General features: G+C 42.5%; 1 protein-coding gene across 19 annotated transcripts in view; it reads left to right on the top strand.

The window, feature by feature from the left end:
* The window catches only part of SHISAL1 (shisa like 1), a 349,437-nt gene that overhangs the window by 211,741 nt on the left and 114,400 nt on the right, over window positions 1-23,296 (top strand). For 16 of the 19 annotated variants that reach the window (XM_068951757.1, XM_068951748.1, XM_068951719.1 and 13 more), the window contains one exon: window positions 22,671-22,825. The exons of 1 other annotated variant lie outside the window; for it this stretch is intronic. The gene's annotated coding sequence lies outside the window, so the exon portion shown is untranslated. Of the gene's footprint in view, window positions 1-5,803; window positions 5,980-22,670; window positions 22,826-23,296 lie in introns of all 19 variants that reach the window. 2 more of the 19 variants (XM_068951714.1, XM_068951712.1) reach the window with 1 other exon arrangement.

Genomic DNA, 23,296 nt, shown 5'->3' with positions numbered 1-23,296 from the left:
GTTGAGGAGTGTTTCACAGTTAATTTCTATCTATCTAAACTGTTCTGAGGACTCTAGCTAAAGTCAGGGATAGAAAGTGGCAAAGCATTATTCTGATTTCTCGAAGTACAAATAAATGAAGAGAAGTTGGGCTGAGATTATTGAACCCTACTGTACAAAAGCTGTTTTATTCTTTTCAGAAGGCAATTTCAATCCGGCATGTATATGTGTGTGATACGTTCTCCAGCTCATCTGTACAAAGTCGGCAGGAGTCACCTCCTGTCCAAAGCCTGGGGACAGGCATTAGCATGAGAAAATTATCCCTGGTAGGGTTCTAGCTGCCTTCAGTTCTTGTATGCCATTCTGTTCCTTTTGTACATGGAAAGGTAAAGTCTTTTGAGTAGTATCAGTTGGTTCCAGTATTAAACCTTCTTTCTGTATCAACTTCATGAAAGCTCTCGTTATTATGCCATCTTTGCTACAGTGTGAAATTGAGCCCGGGAGTCCAGGAAGGAGCATCTGAGGTAGCTGAACCTGTCTTTCCACACTCCAGAGCAGTACGGCAATGAGGTGTGGATGGGTAGTAGCCGGCCTGTGCTAAGTGCTGGGCTATCAGGAGGTGCAGAGCAAGGCGCTCGCTCCCCAGGAGGTGGGAAAATGTCCTAGGCATCATCTCTGAGGGCACCCACTGCTTCTGTTCAGAGAGACCCTTAACACAGCAGCATCGCGAACTGCCAGCGCCCTTAGCCGTGTTCATCCCTCCCTCCCATCTGTTCCCATGGCTGCCAAACCTTGAGTACAACACAGCAGCAAGCACTTTTCTTGCCTTTTGCTGCACCATTAACATAGCAGGATGCACCTAGAGGGTATGAGTCATCACACAGCACATTTTGGCAGCAGCTCTTGAAGTCACAGTCCTGCAGGCAAGGTACTCCCAGAGCAAATACAGGTGATGCTACCTCTGGTAGTTGGAGACTCTCCTTTTTCATTCACAATGGTTCTGGCAAAGGTGTTTGTGCATGCTATCATAGGCTGGCCCTGCCTGGAATGGCCCTTCGAGGGAACGATGTGAAGAGCTTTCCCCAACAGTGTTGGCGGAGTTAATGTTGCCTGAAGGGAATTGCAAGAGTGCTTCAGGCTTCCAAGTTTTGAATTGACAAGTCATGGTAGTCTTCAGTCAGCCAGTTCTTCCCTCCCTGATCGTTGTTCCATCCTTCCTCTTCATCCTCGAGTCTGTTACTTGTATCTCTCTGACGTGCTCCTATTTCATCCTTACGTGTTAGCCTTGTTGGAAACAGTGACATCGCAGATTGCCTGAGCTCTCTGCAGGTGTAAAGTAGTTGGGAAGTACACTCTTTTGAGAGTGCTCTTGCCTGGGCACGATCCCACACTCATGTGGTGACTCATGAATCGGACTGAGACAATCTGTGCCCAGATGTTTGAACTACACTGCAGAGAGATGCCCATAGTCATATGGGATACAGCATCAATGCTAGTACTGGCACTACGGGATTGTAAATTGAACTTAATATATCCATGTGACTCAGATCAGTGTTCAGGCTTGCTAAACTTGCAATCTCAGCTTGGAATGAGTGTTTAGCAGCAAACAGTGAAGCCCTAGCAAATAAATCACTAATTGCATGCCCAGCCCTCCCACTTCACTTCCTCCCCCTTTTTAAATAGAAGATGAGGAGAGAGGAGAAAGGAAATACTTGACTTTCCACCCTCCAAATGAAAGGCTACCTTGCAGCATGTGCCATCTTCCTTAACAGTGACTACATTAACCATGAGCAGGCTAAAGCCTCCCATTTGTTTCTCAGAATAACAAAGCACAGTTACACAAACCATTGCACCGGTGATTCATCCAACTCCTAAAGAGATATAACTCTCAACACTTTTTCCTTGCTTCTTTTGCAGACAGTTCCCACTACCATTCTTCCAGTTTAATTGTTGCTTTAACTGTTCAGGGGGCCAGATCAGTGACAAAATCTGGATTGAAAAAGAAAAGCTAGCACAATCCTGGATTTATTTGTCTCTGTTTCAAGCTAAGGACCACCTAATCCCTTCTCTGTTCTTAGGTCCATCCACATAGGTCTATTATATCTTACTGGCAAATCTCCTACTCGCTCAGGTTGTGTGATCTTCTCCGTGGACTTCTCTGTTTCTGCCCTTGAACGTGCTCAGCTCTGCAGCACCCTCAGCTTTGCAGCATCCTCAGCTTTTCCCAAGACTGCTTATCTTCATGATAAGATTCAGACCGTTCTGCCTCCAAAGGCCGTGCGACACAAGGCAATCGTAGCCACCAAGTCAAATTCCTCAGTGCTGGAGAAAGACTTGCTGCATACTCAGTTGACAACTTTTCTGAAGAAACACCCTAGAGAATTTCATTTTCTCAATCTTGAGTTTGTTCTACTTAATGAATTTGGGCTGAAACTCTGGCGAGGTGTTTAGATGTTTCATAGCCAAAGGCATCCAAGATGAGAAAAAATGTTATCGGTTCAGTGCTGGTCTGTATAAAGCTATACAGTTGTAAAGTAGAACATGAATATAAAATACTGCCAGTATACTGATATTGCAGCTGTGGCTTTGTGTAGCTGGAAGAGGCTGTGGTACAGGGAACAGAGTATATCTCTCTGTCCCGCCGCTGTCACGCTGTGTTCATGCTGGTGAGTCTATTATGTGTATATACCATATCATTACATATAATGACAGCAGTGTAATTATAATGATATAACAGAAAACATTTGTTATGTAGACAAGTCCTTAATAGCACCCTGAATGCTATGAGGTAATCCACTCCATCTCCTCCACAAGCACGTCTGGGCCTTTTCTTGAGAGAAAAAAGCCATGTCTTATCAGTCATGTTCACCCTTCCCCCAAGGCAAGCAATTAGCGTGTCCTGTTATAAGCATAACTGAATCAGACATTTAACTTAATTCAGAAATTTACCAACATAAACAAAAATAGTTCCAGCAAGACTGAAACAGCTTTGTTCATCTCCGTTATGAGATACGTATCTTTTGGATCACTTTTTAATTTTGGTTAAACACTGCATGTTTTCTGTAAACACCTGTGAGCCATGTTGGGCTCCGGAAGTTTGTGCAGGTATTATACTGCATAGTTTCACATTGCCTTAGCTCCGTTCATAAATGGAGGAGGCTACATACATATTAGTGACATGGCAGTGTTTAACAGTTCATCAGTCACAGCAGTCGCAGCCCCTCTGACTCTCCCTAGAGAGTTAACAGCTCTCGTTAGCAGCTGGCGGACTATTACTGCAGTACTCTATTATCTTATCTAACAGAGGATTTTATGGCTATATTTAGTTTAGTTGAAGAATGTCCTAGAAAAAGACTAATGAAAAGTTTCACTGTCCAAATACTAGTTCATATACTGACAAAATTTTAAAAAGGAGAGGGGGAAAATGTTAACTGAAAACAGAATCAGAAATTATATCTGTCATGGAAGAGTTTCCAGCATTTTGTAGATATGTCACTGACCGATATGAAACATGCGTGGGCCGTTTTTTCCTGGTCATTTTGAAACTAAAAGGCCAAAATGCTCTCATTCCCACTGGATAGGCATTTATTTACTTCAGTAACCCCACTGGAGTGAAGTGAATCCCTCATGGAGGCAACTTGTTTACAGTATCATACAAAATCTGACTTTTAAATGAAAAAATCGCTACTCCGCATGGTACCTGCGAAAGAAGTGTTGTCCTCATGGAAAAACTGGCAGAAATCAGGCACATGGTTTTGCTGATAGGAAGTCATTTCAGTCTTTCATTACCAGGTTCCAAGATAGGAAGTATCATAAGATAATTCAGGTGGAAGGGACCTCAGTAGGTCTCCAGGCAAACCTCCTGCTCAAAGCAGAGTCAGCTCTGACACGGGACCAGGGCTTCGTTCTGCCACATCTTGAAAACTCCAGGGATAGGGACTACATCTCTCTTTGGGCAGCCTGTTTCACTGCTTGGCAGCCCTCATCATGGAAAAGTTTCTCCTTTTACCCAGTCTGAATCTCTCTTGCTTCACTTTATACCTGCTGCCTCTCATCCTCCACTGCGCACCACTGTGAAGAGCCTGGATCCATCTTCTCGATAATCTCCTCATAGGTACCAGCAGGCTGCTTATTAGCCCCCTGAAGCCCTCTCTGCCCGAGGCTGAAGGAGCCTCGTTCCCTCAGCCCCTCCCCGCAGGACTAGTGCTCCAGCTCCAGCCATGCCGGTGGCCACCTCCACTGAACTTGCTCCAGTTCAGTGATGTCCTCCTTGTACGGGGAGGCCCAAAACTGGGCACAGCGTTACAGACGGGATGGAACAAGCGCTGAGTGATAATCACGTCTCTGGATCTGCTGGCCATGCTCCTGTTCATACAGCCCAGGGTGTGGTTGGCCTTCGTTGCCACCACGGCACGCCGCTGGTCCGTGCTCGGCTCACTGCCCAGCTGGACCCCAAGGGCCTTTTCAGCAGAGCCTCGCGGCCACGCAGTTCCCAGCCTGTATCACTGCAAGGGCTTCTCCCTTCCCAAGTGCAGGACTTCACGTCTGTCTGTGCTGAATTTCACAGGGGTCCTGACGGCCCATTCCTCCAGCTTGTGCAGGTCTCCTGAACAGCAGCCCAGCCCTCGAATGTATCAACTGGTCCCCCCAGTTTTGTGTCATCTGCAAACTGTATGAGCAAGCCTTCCATCACCTCCTCCAGGTCATCAGTAAAGATGTTAAATAGGGCAGGTCCCAGGATAGACCCCTTCGGTACTCCACTTTTTGCCGGCCTCCAGACAATGTGTGACCCATTAACCACTTGAGTTTCATTGCATGACTGGCTTTACATGGTATTTCTTCATATTTCCTGTTTGGGTAAGCCTGCTCTGTATTCACAGGAAGACTGGATGCAGCTATCTGGGGCATGTCTTCATAGCTTATTGAGGTGTCAGGCGGTAACAAAGCCAACCTGTGTGTTGGAAGCTGAATTAACAAGGTACCCTGCCCACGTTTTTTAGCTCTGCTGAGAAGGCGTATCATGTTAATGCATCTATATTGCTTCTGGCAGTAGAGCTAACTTAGACATCCCTGCACAGGACCACGTTGCACTGATGTGTAGGCATGCTCTAACTCATTTTCTAAAGCTGGCATCTGTGGAGAGGAATTCCCAAAAGAGGCTAAATGGAGGATTGGCTGAGTCGGGTGTGCTGAACAGGGTTTCTTCCCTATAACAAGTACCATACTTAACGCTCTGGGTAAAAATATGTTCCTGGACCTATGAAGCAACGTGCCTTTGGGTGGGGAAGGATGGCTGATCTTTGTGGAACCTCCACAGGTTTGGGTACTTTTTATAGCTTCCCAAAGTCTGAATGCTTCTGTGGATGGATGTCTGTAAGACTTTCAGGCCTTTTTGATACTCTGGCATTGTTACTTTCATCTTTTTTGTTTGTTTTCCCTGAGCTCAGGCTAATTTTCCTGCATTTTGTAAGCTTTCTGAGCAACACACACTGATTGCTTTGGTAATACCCAGGATTTAGTTCATGAACCCTATATATCTTAGGAAGGCTGTGTTAGCTGCTGCAGAGTTTGTGCTGCAGGACCAGTTACATCGTCCTCCCGTTGTCAGCTCATTTACGTACCTCATGAATACAGTCGCAGGCCCAGCAGGTGTTGTACTATTCCCATTTCATATATGGAGGCAGTTTTTTCCCCTGCTGATCTGACTTTGCAGGGAATGGATGAGAGCACAATGGAAACTGTTTGGACACTTAGTGATTTCAGAGCCTGCCGGCTTGAGGATCGTGCTGTGAAAATGTCACATATCCTAATCCTTGAATTTCAGGCACCCACGGCGTAGCAAGAAAGAAAGGAAGCACGACGGCTTTAGGTCTGGCTCCGGTGACGAATGGATAGCCATTAACAGTCTCATTGCTCTGAGAGCTGTACTGCTTTAAATGTCTACTTCCCTTTCCCAGCAGCTCCAGCCCAACCTTGGGCCTTCTTAAAGTCATTTCACAGGTACCAACATGCTATTCTTTCACACTGTCTAAATGATTAACACACCTAGTCTAACACAGAGAAATCCTGCTTTGTATTTTTATGCATGTGCATTAAGGTTGCTTTAAAGGTTGTTTCTTCCACTTCTGAATTTCAGAAGAGCTTTTGGGCCCAAAAGCTCATCTGCTTTTTTGTACCTCCACGAGGGAAGGAGGTTTTGAAAGCGTGGAGTCCATTTAACCTCACCTGAAACCAACTTTTCTTTGCTCTGTGGTATTATCTATTGCTTCTCCCTCACACTTTAAGGAAAGAAAAAAAAAAAAAAAGAAAACTAAACTGCTCTTTTTAAGTGCTGCTAGAGCTATTTTTACTACCAAAATATAGAAAATGGCTCTTTTAAGATTATTTGCTATTATTTACTGAAAAGAATTAAGGTATTTGAAAAAATTGTTACCATTATCAGTGTGCCGTGGATGGGTCATGTACTTACCTCCACACTGAAGGCTGGCATCACTGATAAGTCATATAGTAAATGTATTTGCTAGCACATGCACATACAGTGTTTACCAAAATATAGCCAACAGTCCTAAACCATATGCAAATGATCTCATACTAGGATACGATGTTTTTCCTTTGAAATCTTGAAGCACATTAGATAAGGCAACTGAGAAGCAATTTTTATGTGCTTCATTGGTATTCAGAGTCCCTATTTGTCCTTTTTCGTATCACTGAAGGTATTATTTCAGATTACTTTTAGAGATGTCTTTGATGGAATGATTTGGTGTAGACTTGTACACTTTGATGTTAGGCTGTTCCCAACTCTGCACTGGCCTTTACTGTACTTCGGAGGTTAACACGATGTGGAAAAAAGCACCAGAATTTGTGCGAAAAATAATAACATGCTCTATGCCTCTTCAGCTTTTCCCTGATTGTTAAGCAGATGTCAATAAAACATATTGTTTCTGAATCAGACAGAATTTGTAAGATTTAGCTTACCCAAAGGTGTATGCTGTATATCATCTGCTTACGGGGGGCTATATAAATCCCCCCAAAAAGAGAAAAGAAATGGGGCTCAATGGCATCTCTGTAGAGGCTATATGGATCAGATGCCTTTAAAATCTTGATGTGATAAGAACCTGTTAATCAGAATGCTTATCTAGCTACCTAAATATGAATATAAGCCCAGTGCCCAGGTACAAATAACTTTATGTCCCTAGAGTATTCCTGTATGCATTGTCAGCTGGGCAGTTAAATCATCCATATTATTTGTTTTGTGATGCCAGAGTAAAGCAAAACAGGGGATCACAGAGATAAGAACGTGGACGTAAATGGGCAAATTCACGCTTCTTGAAGGTTAACTGACTTCAGCTGAAGATTCACCGAGAATTAAATTAGTCCAATAAATACAAGAATTTTTCTCGTTCTTTTTAGTGAACATGTCCCAGTTTTGCTTCACAGGAGTTGGCTGTGAAGTTGTTACCTCCCAGAAATTACCCACAAGATAAGGCTTCAGACGGTTAAAGCCCAACTCTCTATTTCACCAAGCCTGCGCTCACAAAATAGGGAGCGTAAGCATGAGAGTGGGTGGTAGGAAATGTGCCGGATGAGCTGTCATGAGCTTGGTGTGAGCGAGCTGCCTTCACGTCCCTGAATTTTGCCTGGCCACAGGCAGCCTTATAGAAGCTGCAGTGTGACGCCAACCTTTGACAATTGGCAGTGGTCCTCAAGGGAGCAAGCTGAGCATAATCAGAGCAAGTACAGCAGTTTATTCTCTTCTTTTCCAACCTGCCCCTTTCAGTGGAAGATAGTACTATAGAGAAAACCTGTATATAGGTCTTCTGGGGAATCTATGCTAGTGCAGCCAGTCTCTACCCCTTTTAAGGAAGAGGTGAGGAGCATAGTGTGCCTCTAATAGTCCATGTGGAATCTTATTCTCGGGAGAGGACATCAGTACGCACACAAGTGACAGGTCTTCTTAACAGACAGCAGCAGGCTTTCTGCAGAACTGTCAGCAACACAAACTACTCTGCGTACGTTTCAAATAAGAAATGCAAACTGTTAGATTAAATAACACTAAGCAAAGGCAAAGGTGGATCATTTTAAAGTCATATGAATTGTTCTATAAATGTCTGTTATCCTTAGCAAGGCTTTTATGTCAATGCAAAATGCCATACAGTGTAGCAGTGTTTGTTTGTTTCATTCTGCAAAGGCCAATTCTCAAGGCAGGACAAATGACAGATGAGCAGATCGTTGTAGCCAAATATTTGCCAGAAGGAAAATCAATCTTTTTTTCTTTCCTTTCCTTTTTTTTTTCCCCCCCTTGCCTGCAATAGTTCACTTCAAAGCTAAGCAGAGGCCTGAAGTCACGTCCCTTTTTTCCTGACACCATGTTCAGACAGTGGTACCTGCTGCAATAGGTCACGCTCCTCAACTGTTCTAGGAAGTCTTGCTGATTTATTTGGTCAATAACGTGGTTGATAATAATCACTCCCCAAACACTATTTTTGTACCATTATCAAAAGGTGAATCATGGAAATTATCCTGTCCCCAACTTCCCCTCAGAGGGAGAGTTTCTTCTTCAGAAAGAACACTTCTTATCTCCTCGGCTTCTCCATCTGCTCTCTCGCATAAAGCAGGATCTGATCCCAGATGCCTTCCTGCCAAATGGAAGGCTGGAGGCTGCACTGACTTGGCTATATTGCAAAGGGGAAGTCTTCCTTATTTTTTTTTTAGTGGTGCCCTGCCGTCGTTGCAGAGAGCAAAGGGGTGATTTGATTTGGCCTAAGCTCACTGCTGTAGTTACAGCAAAGGTGTGGGCAGTGGCTGGCACCATGAAAAGATGTGGGAGCCCTCTTGCTAACACACCAACTCACGTCACCAGAGTGTGGAGTCCCAACCTGAGCAGTGGCCACGAGTAAGTGAGTGAGCCAGGAGACTAAAGTCTTCTTGGAAGCAAACTCCCTTGTTTCGGCAAGCTCAAAGAGCAATGCGTGAGCCTTTACATTGTCACTATCTGTACAGCACCTGGCAAAAAAAACAGGCCAGCTCTCAGCGTTCAGGCAACTGTTATGATCACCAGATTCTTGGCAGTTCTTGGAAAGGTAAGCTTAGTGTCCTGTCTTGTTTAAAAGCTATCCAGTCCTATCTCAGCCGTTAACCTCACTGTCATTTCATTTGCGACATCTAAAGAATCTGTCATTCTAAATTTCTTTTGGGAAGGAGGACAAGGGCAGAGATGTGCTTGCCAGATGCAGACTAATTCAAGATATTAATAGTGCATCCAACTTATTTATAATGAAATGGCTTAATATTAATCCCATCATTAATGGTATAATTCTCTAAGAGAGAAGACAGTAAAAAATAGCAATGTTCCAGAGTGTGGAAGTGAATCTTATGAGCAGTGATAGCTTTTAAAGCTAGTGTAATTTAATTAGAAAGCTGCTGCTAATGCAAAACCAGCTACAGAACCTGTGTCTCTCTGTATGAGCAGAACATGGGTGGCAAATCTACCTGAGGCAAAATCATCTCCATTGACACCTCTTTGGAAAGGTCTGTCTGGACACTTCCAGTGCTCCTTTGGATAGGGTTTTCTCTTGTTTGAGTGTTGGTGAAGCTTCAGCAAGATGCCCCTTCCAGAAATACGTGTGAAGAGAGGAGAAACACGTGTAAAGGAGGAGAGCATCCTCTGTGGTGCCTGTGTTTGGAAGGCTCTGAATATTGTTAAGACTCAACTAGAATGAGCTCTCTCGCATGCAGGTCTGGGGATTATCTCTTAGTATCCCTCCCAAATATGCAATATTTTGAAAGAGGAAGAACGGTAGCTTCGGACAATGTATACTGAAAGATGTCAACACACAACAAAGCATATTTGCCAAGATGTAGCTCATTCAGGGAGCACTACAGCATATAAAGTAAAGGAAATTCAGTTCAATACAAGGTGCTGCTAATCTGAATAGGTGAATTAAGGCCTTGATAGTGCAAAGCCTAGCTCTGTTTTTATTACTCTGTTGCATTCAGATTATGTAGTGCATTCTTTTAGTATTTCAATATCAAGTCAAGTGTGCTGAACTGAATTCCGGTTTTGCCACTTTGATGTCATATTTACATTTCTCAAGTCACGATTGACAGAAAAACCTCCTTTCCTCCTAGATCTGTGTCACACGATCCCATTCTCTCCGGAAGGGAACGTTGCGGGCTATGAGGCAGACTTCTCCTGCGGTTGTGTTGCAGAGTGGGAGGAGACTTTTTTAACAACTGTTACTTTGGTTTGATGGATTGGCCTTGCTTAACTTTTTGGTTGCAGTGTCTTCTTCTGCGGAAGATAATAATGTTGATCCACTTAACTCTTAGTGGAGAGACATGGATTCGGATTAATTAACCAGTACCTGCCATGTGTATGGGACACAGCGAGTTCTGCACGCGTGCTAGATGTTATTGCACTTATTTTTGTTACGACCTCTCTTAATGCCATGTTCTAAAATAATCCTTGTCTTTAAATTGACTTAGTGGCAGTGAATAACCGTGATGGTGCTTGTCGCTACTGCTCTTGTTTTGGGGATTTTTCAAGTATGGTTTTCAAATGTAAAAATGTGTCAGACATTAGAAATAATTACATTTTGTTTTGTGTTCTGCATTTTGGAAAAGTTGCGCAACATGAAAAAAGAAAACGTAAATAACAGTAAAGATTAGTTATTGTTTTGATGCAGGTGGACTAGGTAGCTGGGGAAGGTCATGATTTTTCCTTTGTATGATGATGCATCACTAAGCTAGCCATAAAAACAAAAATGATCACTTGGAAAGTATATTATATCTGTTTCTCTCACCTCCTTTCCTTGCAGGAACTATGTGCAGATTGAGACATGCTAGAAAAAAATTAGGCTACTGTAACCTCCCTTGTATGTCTTTTTTCATCTAATCTGCAGCACTCACATATGTTCATCCAGAGATATAATTGCCGTTCAAATGAGGATAAGGGAAGTTTGTGTGTTCTTTTACCTCCCAATAATGGCTTCAATAAAAACCTTTTGCCTTTCAGCTGAAGGGAATCTCAAAAGGGCTGTATAAATTATCAGTATGGTAGGCAGCGATTGCTTCCTCCCACTGCAAAAGCACATATAATTCTGCAGGAAGGAGTAGCAAAGCATGGCAGAAAAAGCAGCACCATGGAGCAGACTGGGACCATGGTGTAAGCCACACACGCGTGACTGAAAACACAGCAGTAGTGTTGATAGATTTACCTACCTGCAGATGTTAAAATCCTTCTGTGTGTGAGGGTTTTTTTTTTTTTTTGCAAGCACTTTAATTGCTTTAACAATGCGCTGTTCCATATTAAAATAATCATTCTCAAACCCATTGGTAATTGCCCTTATCTGTTTTGGTTCAGTAATTATTTATTATTGCAGTAAGAGGAAGGAGCTTGATTTTGTTTGATTTTGTGTACCCGATTGTAAGGCCCTATCCCTATGCCAGGAAGTCTACAAAAGCATTTTCTTTCTTTTATACTAATATCTCTTTACCACAGCTCTGACAACGTAAGAAAAGTAGGATATTGCTTTATGACTTCCAGTTATTAAATTACCACAGCTTTGCAAATTTCTGGTAGCAACTGTGTTCATGCTCTTAATCCATCTGAACTGAGAAGTAAAATTGGCTTAAAGGAACTATGAACTCATATTACTTAGCATGTCGAAGGCTAGGAATTATCATGGCACCCAGCTGATGTGTGGTAACATAAATTCTACTAATTCAGTTGCTTCATGGGCTTACACTTCTCTTAGCGCAGTTTTCGTGCTGGTGTATAACTATTGCAGCTAAGGAGGGATTTGTTTATGGTTATACTGGTACAAACCTTAGTATGAATCCAATCAAGTATTGACAATGCTTCTTCCTTTACCCTATAGATAAGAGTAATAATGAAATGCACATCTTCATGTCCGGGTAGCCATGCTGTAGGACAGAATTTGCTTTATCTTTCAGCCTTTGTAGTGAAAGCAGTTCAGTATGTGAACAGGCACTTTAAATGGGTGCAGAGGTACTATGGGTGGAGAAGGAATGCTTTCTAAAGCAGAAGTTTAAGTGGCCATTAAAACAGAAATAGCCCGCTTGACCAGGGACACCCCGAAGCTCTTCGTTAGCATGGTTCTGCCTGTTTCCCCCAGCGGGAAGTTGAAGCCAGGTCGATTAGGGCTGATACTGAAGACAGTTGACAAGCTAGCGACAAGGCTGGGGAGGAAATCTGGTCTTCTGAGTCCCAAGCTGATGCTCCTCACAATTTCTCACCACAGATCTTTGTGAAACCTATTTTTTGACTGGTTTTGTGGGCTTGAGGTCTCTGAAAATGGAGACTGGTTACTATTCAGCTCTGTTCAGTGTTTACACTCACACGTATCTGTTATCACACATATCTGCTTAACCTCACACATATCTATAACATCAATATAACAACTTGTGCAACTTCTCTATCTCCTAACAGTCTTCCTGACAGTTGAGGCTTGATTTTTTGTTTTCCGTCTCTTTGCTGCAGAGCAAGGTGCTTTGTGGGGCCATTAGTTTTTATGAGGCCTGTAATTGTCTTTAGACCCACAAATCCCACAGAGCAACCATTCAGTTTAACAAACGGTATTACATTAACCACATCCATGCATAGCGTATGCTTTCTTTTGGGAGCGATCACCAACCAGTCCTGAATGGCAAAGCCAACTTCGTCCCTAGTTTTATACTCTCACCAGCTTTGAAAGTTGTCGTCCCAGCTGTAAATCCTTTGTTTATATTCTGCAGCTGAAAGTGTCCAGAAATACATTTCTGAGTGGTTTAGAAAGGGTTGCAAATACTTACTTCTGTAGGTAGGACCATAATCTCGACTTCTGTAGTAGAGCCTCTGAAATCTCTGTTCACCTTCTTGAAAGGCTTTAGACTGTTTGTAAGTTACTTTATTAATAATGCATAATTTATGTTTTCTATTACTGACCTAAAAAAAAAAGAAATAAAATTTTAAACACTGCGTTGAAGTGTGACGTATGAAGTGGAAGCTGCTCAGAGGAAATTCATTAAGGCTCACAGTTCATTTTCTGCTTCTCCCTGGTGCCTCTGTTTTGTATCCCTGGTCGTAATTAATACTGACCAAACTTTGATTCGATTTTGTCACTGCCAACGGTAACAGGTACCGTTGTCACCAGCGGCAGCAGCTGTGTACATGAACAGAAGAAAGCTAAGCTCTATCTTAACTTCTTCCACCTAAGCTTGGTGCTAGGAAATAGGTGGGCTTGTACATATCACCCTGATCCGCAGTACATCTTGCTCTTTCCAGGCCAGTGGGCATCTCTTGCAGGAACACTCAGCCTCGCCAAACTGCCTGAGCCCTTTGTGCTTTTGTCTTTGCCCGTGTTTTTAAATGACCTGGGATTCAGTTCCCCCCTACTGCAGCTGCAGTGCAGTACAGGCATATCATTTTGAAATGGTTTGTATGACCTAGCTTGCGAGCCCCTCACGTAGAGCAAGATGAAGGCAGAGGTGAAAGCCACTTCAGAGACTGTATTGGTTCCTGGGTTTATTTTGCAAGAATTGGACCTGGTGACTGTTGAGAGCAATAGAAAAGATCCTCTTCCACGGTGAAGCAGGGCCTACTGCGTGAGGAGTCTGTCAAACTTACCAGTTTGGCCTGGCAGACCAAACACCTTCATTCACGGGAGAGTACCATCATATGCTAGCGCAGGCAGTATGAGCTTTTTTCCCTGTCTTGCCCATATGAAGCAGTTCATACCCAAAAGACATAATCTGCAGTGAGAATGAGTATTTTGTGTACATCCAAACTTGAGTCCTGAATATTTCTGCTGAGTTTGAGAGGCCTAGAGAAGGACAGTTCACTATTTTCCTTAGCGTCGTCTTTGATTTCATTTTAATGGCATGTGTTTGAGTTTCTTTTTTATAACTCAGTGTGATATTGTATAATCCCTGAACTTCATCCTTTTATTCCCTTCCACCAAGTATATATAAAAAAACCCAGTTTTCCAGCCCCTAATCCTTTCAAAGCCAGAGAAAGGGTCTTCAATCCTATGTCCTAGTAGGAGCTGATATTTAATTACATGCCTGCTAATCTGATTAGATGAACTGCAAACCATGTTGCAATAAAAAGCTGTACAAGGTGCACTTGGCAGCGACGGCACACTCTCGGTGCGGTCGATGCTGATGTACAAAAGGGTTCCTGTGTGTCACCTGCCAGCAAACTCATTAACACATACACATCTTGTCTTCCTCCAGGAATGTTTCTAGAAAAGTTGCTTCTCACAAATGCTCAATCTTTCCTTCAAAGAAAGAGATGTTCAGCGCTGTGACTGTTTTTACGCTGTATTTACAACAAGTGTATGGAAGTTTCGTCTGGTATAGCACAACGAAGGTGGCAGTAGGCTTCATGTTCTTCGATCCCATGACCACTTCATAGCAATTCACCAAGTCACCAAATAGTTGCATTTGAAATGGGCCTCTGAAGGTCCACTAGTCCAGTCCTGCTCAGAGCAGGGTCGACTACTGCAGGTTGCCCAGGACTGTGTCCAGTTGGGTTTTGAATATCTGCAAAGATGGAGACTCCACAACCTCTCTGGGCAACCTGCTCCAGTGTTCAGTTGCCCTCCCAGTAAAAAAAAAAGTTTTTTCTTAGGTTTAAATAGAATTGCTTGCATTTCACTTTATGCCCATTGCCTCTTGTCCCCAGTCAACCCCAATTAGGTATTTATGCACATTGATAGGATCCCCCTTGCGCCTGCTCTTCTCCAGACTGAACAGTCCCAGCTCTCCCAGCCTCTTCTCGTACGAGAGAGGCTCCAGTCCCTTAATCATCTTTGTGTCTCTTCACTGGATTAAATCCCGTAGGTCTATTTCTCTCTTTTACTGGGGAGCCCGGCACTGGACCCAGCACTCCAGGTGTGGCCTCACCAGTGCTGAGTAGAGGGGAAGGACCACCTCCCTCAACCTGCTGGCAGTGCTCTTTCTAATGCCGATGGCCACCTTCACCACAAGGGCACATTGGTGGCTCATGTCCAACTTGTTGTCCACCAGGACTCCCAGGTCCTTTTCTGTAAAGCTACTTTCCAGGCACTTGGCCCCCAGCCTGAACTGATGCATGGGGTTGTTCTTGCCCAGGTGCAGAACTTTGCGTTTCCCTTTGTTGAACCTCATGTTATTCCTCTCTGCCCATTTCTCCAGCCTATTGAGGTCCCTCTGAATGGCAGTGAAACCATCTGCTGCATCAGCCACTCTGCCCAGTTGTGTATCATCTGTGAACTTGCTGAGGATGCACTCTGTCCCTTCATCCAGGTCATTAGTTAAACAATGTTGGCCCCCTTATTTGTCCCTGGAGTATACCACTAGTGACTGGACTCTGGCTGGACTTTGTGCTGTTGATCACAACCCTTTCAGCCTGGCAGTTCAGCCAGCTTTCAGCCCGCCTCGCTGTCCATTTCTCTAGCCTATACTTCATTGGTCTGTCTATGAGGATGTCATGGGAGACAGTGTCTCAAAAGCCTTGCTAAAGTCAAGATAAACAACACCCACTGCTCTCCCCTTATCCACCAAGGCAGACATGTCATTGTAGAAGGCTATCAGGTTGGTCAAGCATATTTTCCCCTTCATAAATACATGCTGACTACTCCCAGTCACCTTCTTGGCCTTAATGTGTTTTGAAATGGTTTCAGGGAGGATTTGGTCTATCACCTTCCTCGGGATCAAAGTGAGGCTGACTGGCCTGTAGTTCCCTGTATCTTCCTTCAGTTCTATAGTTATCCTTAGCACCACCTCTCACAGTGCCAGTGATGACTGCTGGCTTGGAGCTTGGCTACAGATTGAGAGGACAAAGATCATTGTGGCATCTTTCCTTCCTCCCTAGGGACCACTTGATGCCATGTGCACTCTTGGTTTTAAGTCTAGGGGGGCAAGGCCTCTGGGCAGCCCTCTCCCCAAAGCAATTGCCTGCAGACTTTTCCTCACGGAAGAGAAGAAGCTTTCTATGTGAGCTAAAGAAGAACAGTTTACAGCATAGGGCTTATGGTCAGCGCAGATCAGCTGTTTTGATTATAGAACATGCTCTATCTAGATAGTTCCACAAATAACACAGTGCAGTTGAATGCAAAGTTTGTACTTTAAAATATGGAATATAGCAGATTCCTTGTTACCACAACTTCTCTATAAATGGGACAAGATGTTTTAAAACTGCAGTGGTACAACGTTCTCTGTTACTTGTAGGTATAGTCAAATCTCAAGCTGTAACACAGTGTTCATTGAGCTTTGAGGGGATTGAGGAGTACCTCACGGACAGGTTGCTTTCCTGTTGAATTCAGACAAGTCCCTACCTCTAGATTTAATTTGGTAGTTGAGAAAATTTATAAATTCAAAGCAAAACACAGCTGAACCTACAAAACTTTGCATGATTTCCAATGAAACCATGCAATTCCAATGAGCTTACTCTGATCTCTTTCCCGAGCCATCATGTGGCTTTCTGCTCATAAAATTCAGCCCAGTTTTAATGAAAGTTTTATGAACGTCATTCAACCTGGAAACTAATTCAATTTTCAGGCAGATAACATAATACCTAGATAGACAGTGTGGGGGTGGGAAGATGGATATATGGCAGTGACACAGTTTTTCATATCTGTTTGAATTATACTTTAGAAAACAAGAACATTAATAATAGCTGAAAAACTAACTTCAAAATCACTTTTGTTTGACGTAGCTTTGGCTGAGTATCTGCAGTTCAAAGCTTATGGGATTTTCTGTCTTTGATACCACTGCCTAGAAACAAAAAGTGAATATTCAGACTGCATCTACAGAGGAAACTTCTTCCTGGCGCTCCCACATATCCACTCGCTCTTCTTCTTCAGTAACTGAAATAACTGAAACTCCCACAAGAGAAATTACACATTTTTGGTCAATTTATTTCTGATGGATGATAAAACCTCACTGTCAAAGACAGTGAAAAAAATCCAAAGATTTTTACCAGGCAAATAAAAAGCATAAAACGAAGGAATTGAAGGCTGTGGGAATTCTTTCAACCTGTGATTTGTCAAGGACAACTCCATGTAGGCATGATGTTTCCAGTTTATGCCTTACTTCCCCTACCATAGCTGGTGATCTTTCAAATGGCTCTTTCTTGATGTTTAATGACTAGATCAATCCTAGTTAAGGGCTGTATATTTTCCCTCTGTCTCCCCCTATTCATGACGATAAGCACAGCGATAGTGCAAGTGCACTTGCCACACTCCAACACGAGATAATTCTGTTTCTCTCCTTTCTGTTCCCTGGTGGGTTTAAATCATTATGCCCATGCCCTAAATTGCTGGATAGCATTGCTTTGTGTTGTTGCGGGCAGTGACTGTGAAGTGAGAGGTGTATAACCCCTCAGTAGCTGGCATGTAATCTCCATAGCGGTCACTGTGAACAGTAGTTGACATATTTGGGTAGAGCCCAGCATGTGAAAAGGGTCATCTTTATGCATACTCAACCACTGAGTTAAATTAAGCTCACTGTGTAAATGCACACTCTTCCTACGGCATATTCATGTGCCAGGTTATTTTCTCTCATTGGTGTGTGTCATAAATCATTGGCTCTGTTAAAAATCAGTTAATGGGTGCAAAGTATATAAAATCCTTTATGCAATGAAATAATAATTTTCAAAACTATTTTCATTGTCTTTAGGGCAGTTTTTCACCCTGAAATCATTTTTGAACAGTTTAACAGTGAAATGTACATAATGAGTCAAATTCCTGAAGTTAATTGAATTATACCAAGATAAAACTTGACTCAATAGACAAAAAAAGCAGTTGCAGTCAAAAGGCATTATTCCTGTTGCAGCAGCTGACTGGAAAGTCTAAAGACAAGCGCTCTGTAATGTCTTAAATGATTGAATTTTGAATTGCAGCAGAGAACCTGGCTATCTTTGACCATTATAAGGCAAGCAAGTTGTTCTTTTGAGGTGTTTTATCAAATTCTTTCCACAGTACAAATGTATATTAAAACTTCTACATCCTAAATGAAAGAGAACTGTAGCTTCCCAATTAAGGGGAATTGCTGAAGGAAGAAAAGTTGTTCTTCAGAGATTGTTTTACTTCCAGGTTTTCCTTCACTGCAATATCATGCAAAGTTTTGACTTTCCCAGTTCTTAAGGAACAATATTGCAAGAACAGAGGAGTGTTTTTTCTTTGCTATAAAAGATCTGCCACTGCCTTTTTTTTTTTTTTTGCCTATTTTAACAAGTTGTTTTGTCATGGTAGGGGAAAAGGTAGGAATTCGTAAATAATTCAGTTGTATGTGTTTATACAAAACCTTAAGAGAAATGAATCAGAATTTAGAACGTACCCAAACATTTCCATCACTCCTTCCACCTACACATTTCAGGGCAAAATAGATGTGCCGATCAAGTGCTGCAGGCACTTGATATAAAAGACACAAATCTGCCGGTTTCTATCAGTGAGAAGCGCTGGATTGGAAACATCTGCACTCAGCGCTTCCACGCGAGGGTTAGCCTGCAACCTGCCTTTCCTCACCACCTAAGGAAGTGAAAAGCTACTTGGAGCTTCATTATTCCCTCTTGTTGTTCCAGTTGCCGTCGTCTTCAGAGAATAACAGCGCAAGTGAGTGGGGGCCGAGCTCCCTGCAGAGCTGAGCGAGCTGGAGGGAATTAGTTGGGCCTGAACTTGGAAACAGGTTACTTTCCCTATGAAGCAAGAGAGGGGAAGCACAAGAGGGAATTGTAATTGCTGCTCAGCTCTGGAACAACGTGCTACCATTTCTAAGAAAAAAATGTAAATTTTACCATCTTGTCATTTTCTTCATTCATTCTCAGTATCCTGCGACACCTTAATTCAAACTACTGCAAAACTAAGAGTTGTTGCAAATGAAGGCCAAAGGTAGTAGATAGCCTGGAAAACAAAAAGGTTTCTTGGATGGGTGTTCAGTTCATGTTAGGTAATGTTTCCGGTTTGCACACCTGAAAGTCATTTCAGATTCAAATAGGAATGGAAAACGGAAAAAAAAAACCATTTTGAAGCAAAGCCCTATGTGGATGCTTTTGTACTGAAACAAGTGTATACACTTTGATATTGACTGCTCCTTCTCAGAAGTGCGTTATGTTTTCATGGAAAGAATGAGGGTGCCCAGACAAGGAACTGGATAAGAAACAGCTCTGTGGCGTATTTCATAGCTATTTAAATCCCGATGCAGATGGGCACATACAATTGTATTACCCTCAGTTCTGGAGGACTGTCGGCACTGTCTTTTCCATTCCTGATTCAGGCAGCACCCAGTGCACAAAAGAGTTAATTGCCAGTGTCATCCCTGGGAAATTGTTTAGCGACATCATTGGGCATCGTGCGACCGCAGGCCACTTCAGCTGCCACTCGATGCTTATGGTCCAGCACCCACTGCGTGCAGTGTGGGAGGAAGCTCTCTGCAAGCTCATCACACTTCCTCTAAATCTTGTAGCTTAATTAATCTCACCTAATCAAAATAATTGTTTTCTAATTTTCTTCCAGTTAGTGAATAATTATTCCACATGTGAAGTTTGTCTCTATGCTAAAAGAACAGTTATTCAGTTAATATCTGTTCGTTTTAGATGCTTATATTCGTAAGTCCTTGAGATGAACAGATTGGTTTTTATGATTTTAAAGTCTTAGTTGTAATAAATGAACATAAGTATTGACATCATATAAATTCTGAAAGCAGGATAAAATCTATCCAGCAACTGCAACAACTATGGCTTACAGAGATGAGCCTGACATTTGCCAATAAATTACCAATTATTTTGTAGCCTGGCTTCCTAAACAAAAACAAGGCTTACCTGGGCACATGTAACCTTTGGGCAAATCAGTGAGTACTGAAACCATTAGAAACACAGGACTGAGTACTCTGTCACCCCCATTAGTTTGCAGCTCAAATCTGAAGGTTAGATCATCTCCTGGTGCTAATGGAGGCACACGCTAGCCTACGTGCACTATGGATCTTGCCCTTTGCTTAGGCGGTTAAAGTCCTGCATCCCCCAGAGATAGTAGCAAAGCTCCTAATCAGCAATTGATTTGTTATATCCATTCGCAAAACAAGTCATTCCACAAGATCCAGAGGTAATGAAAACTGCATTTTTGTGGGTTAGTGGATTGCAGTGATGATGAGGCCGGACCGAAGACAGTGCCAGGCAGGAGGTCTGTTTCCTTTGTGGGTTCTCTGATGTCAAACGAGGTAAAATTCGCATTGCAGCTTCTCCCTTTTGCCAAGGCTCTTGTATTGTCTTGCTCCTTTTGCCTGCCGGCACCTACAAAATTTGTAGGAACTTAATCAGCAGTGAGGTCTGGCTGAGGCAGGATCATGCAGAAATTGCCGGTGGAGAGATACATGCACAAGCACACAAGGACTATGAGTAAATAAGTGCCTTTTCCTTAGGGAACCAGTCTAAAATCTGAGTGACCAGATAGGAACCGTTCTCAAATAGCTTCTCCGTCTATTAAACGTACACTCATTTCAGCCTGCGAAAGGCAACACAGAGGCATAGAATCGCATCCAAATTCCAATCCCTTCTTAAAATGGTTTGTGGCTTTGTTTTTTCTGCTAAATATTTTGTGTAAATATTCATGCTCTATGCTTAGGCAAGTCCAGTTATGATACCTTGTTAGCTCAGGAAGGTCAGCAATGTCAAACATTTTAAAACAGTGATTCCTCAACTTTTTGAATTTTTGGATTCTCAGAAAATTCCAGGGTCAGTGCAGGCATCTGTGGAGCAAATTTATGTTTGCTGGCAGTATATTTCCTTCTCTTCGTTGCCTTTTCTAGCTTTTTAGAAGTAGTTCATGGTACTATAGGTGTTTGCAGCCCACAGGTAGAAATGGCTACTCTGAACTCACCCTTGTGTTCATTAGATTATGTTTGTGTTTATAGTCAGTCACATCTTAAAACTATTCTCAGCCAGAGTCTGAAAAAAAATTTTGGTAGAAACCTTTTTGTATCTTTTCATTTTCAAGCAAAATTGTCCTCGCTGGTTCTGAATCAGGTTAGTAGGTGTGCTTTTGCGGGAAGTGTTAACTGCAGCATCCCTGGAAATCAGATCAAAAGAGAGAAAGATAAGGGGAAAATATTTCCAGGATCAATCGCATTTTAGTAAGGATTATAGCAGAGTATAAAACTGGCTGGCATAGTGTGCGATGACAAGGTATTAGACTGTAATTTTAGTCTTCATTAATGGAAGTTTTACCACTGACTGCAGTGGAGCTAGGATTTCTGTCTTTCTGAATACTTGTTTTTGTATTTACTAAACAGTGTAATAGTCTCAGAAATCCAGCATTCTCCTGTCTCGTACTGCTGTTCTTCCTCTCTCTTTCTCCAAGTATTTTCTAAAATTCGATACAACGTCTCTTTTCAGTGAGCTAGCCTTTTTTTGCATTTCTTAACTTTATAGAAAACTCCATGCATCCTGTCACTGTGCGTATACTAATTACACACTTCTTTTCCTTCTGAATAGACAGCAGATACATTGTTCTTTTCAAGTTGAGATGTAGAGTCAGGAGTGGGCCATCCAAGGTCATCCAAGGCACAGTAAGGAGCAGCAACAGCGCTCTGCCTTGGCGGGCAGCTAAGGGCTTTTCTTTCTCTCTTTGCCTTCTGTTAGAGCATCACCCTCTTTGGTGCAGAAGTGGTTAGCTCAGGGGACTGGTAAGGAGAGAAGGAGTCTTTCCAGAAACTGGAAAGGGAGGTGCTGGAAGGGGGCTCATGAGAACATCTTGTTAAAATTCCACTTTTATAAGCGAGAAATTTCTTTGCCTCAAACAGATCTGTCCCTTTCTAGGTATCATTTAATCATGACTGTGAAAGATGACTTGTCTCTGGGGCTCATAAAAATGTCGCGCCTTCTGACATACATTGCATTGTGCGAAAAGACAGGAGATGTGACATGTCAAACTTCCCAAGGAAAGGAATCCAGTGGAGTATTTCCCAAAGCATTCACCTTCCTGGTTCCCTAGGTGAAGTCTCTCCCGTCCATCATTTCTAATGCCACAAAGTGATCCCTGAAGTACCTCATCAAAACACTGGGTATTTTCATCCATAAAATGATTGTTGATTTGTGGCATTTTCTTCCTTGGTTAAGGCAGGGTGATGACAAAGAATTTTCTGTTATTAGAGGGAATAAATGAGGAAATCACTACTACCACAGTCCTGCTCTCACCAAATAAATGAATCCCTTGTGTACTGATTAACTGCTGATGGCATGCTGAGCATTAAACTAAATATAGAGAAGGTACAGGGTGAACTCCTGGTCCCACTGGAACCAATGTTAAAACTTCCACTGACTTCAGAGGGAAAAAACATTGAGATTTTGTTTGGATCTCTGCTCAGGGATTTTGTATCTTAGCGTCTAGCAGGCATGGCACTGAGAAATGCATGCTTGAAGTTAAGTTCCCAAGTGCACGTTTAGGCCCTGAAATAAATGGCCTAATTTTCAAAAGCATCAAGCGCTTACCAGCTCCTGCTGATGAGACCATTCCAATGAATAGTCACTGCAGCTCATTCTCACGCGCACAGACAAGTGACTGTTTAGCCCACATGAGCATTATTCACTTTTTTTGTGTCTGTCAAACACATTAAAAAAATCTTTGAGTAAAAAGAACAAAAAAACTCAGTTTACCAGAAATGAAGGTTGTAGGATTCACCTTTTCTTTTTGATATTTTCTTCCTCGTGTGTTCAGACATGAAGTAAAATGACGAGCAGCAACTCAGCTGCAGAATTACAAGCAGACGAGACTCGACAGTCTGTTCCCCACTGCACGGCCTAGATCTTCTACTGGGAACCCAACAAAAAACCTGACTCTGAAGCATGACTTGAACCTGCAGATGAGAAAAGGTATTCAGTGTTGTATCGATTCTTTTTCTTTCTGTGCGCTCTAAGGAAACATTCTGCTGATCAAAACTGGCATGTGTCTTTGTACGTGTAGTAAGAGGCTGAAATGATCTGAGCTGCTGCAATACTAAATATGAGTTTTCCATAGATACATACAAAAAGTAATTGGGAGAATGGGGGGATGTAGTACATATGTATAAGAAATAAGTAAATCAAGACAAAACAAGGATGAATGGAAGACTAGTTCCTTTTAAAAGAAGGGTCTGTTTATAATATAAAGATCGTAGGTCGATAAAGGAAACTTTCAGGTAAGCCTCTCATTTGATCCTTCATAGTTTTTACAAATAGACAAGCTCAGATCTGTCCCACGAAATTGAACTCAGATTAATTTGAGTCTCCTGTTCTTTGAAAAGCCACTGTCATCTAGAAGGCGCGTGCATGTGCGTATGTGTGTGGGGGGGTATATGTGTGTTT

The sequence above is a fragment of the Struthio camelus genome, chromosome 1, assembly GCF_040807025.1.
Source record: "Struthio camelus isolate bStrCam1 chromosome 1, bStrCam1.hap1, whole genome shotgun sequence".
Classification (NCBI taxonomy): Eukaryota; Metazoa; Chordata; class Aves; order Struthioniformes; family Struthionidae; genus Struthio; species Struthio camelus.
Note: the sequence above shows the minus strand (reverse complement) of the source record. Positions and strands in the feature narration are given on the sequence as shown.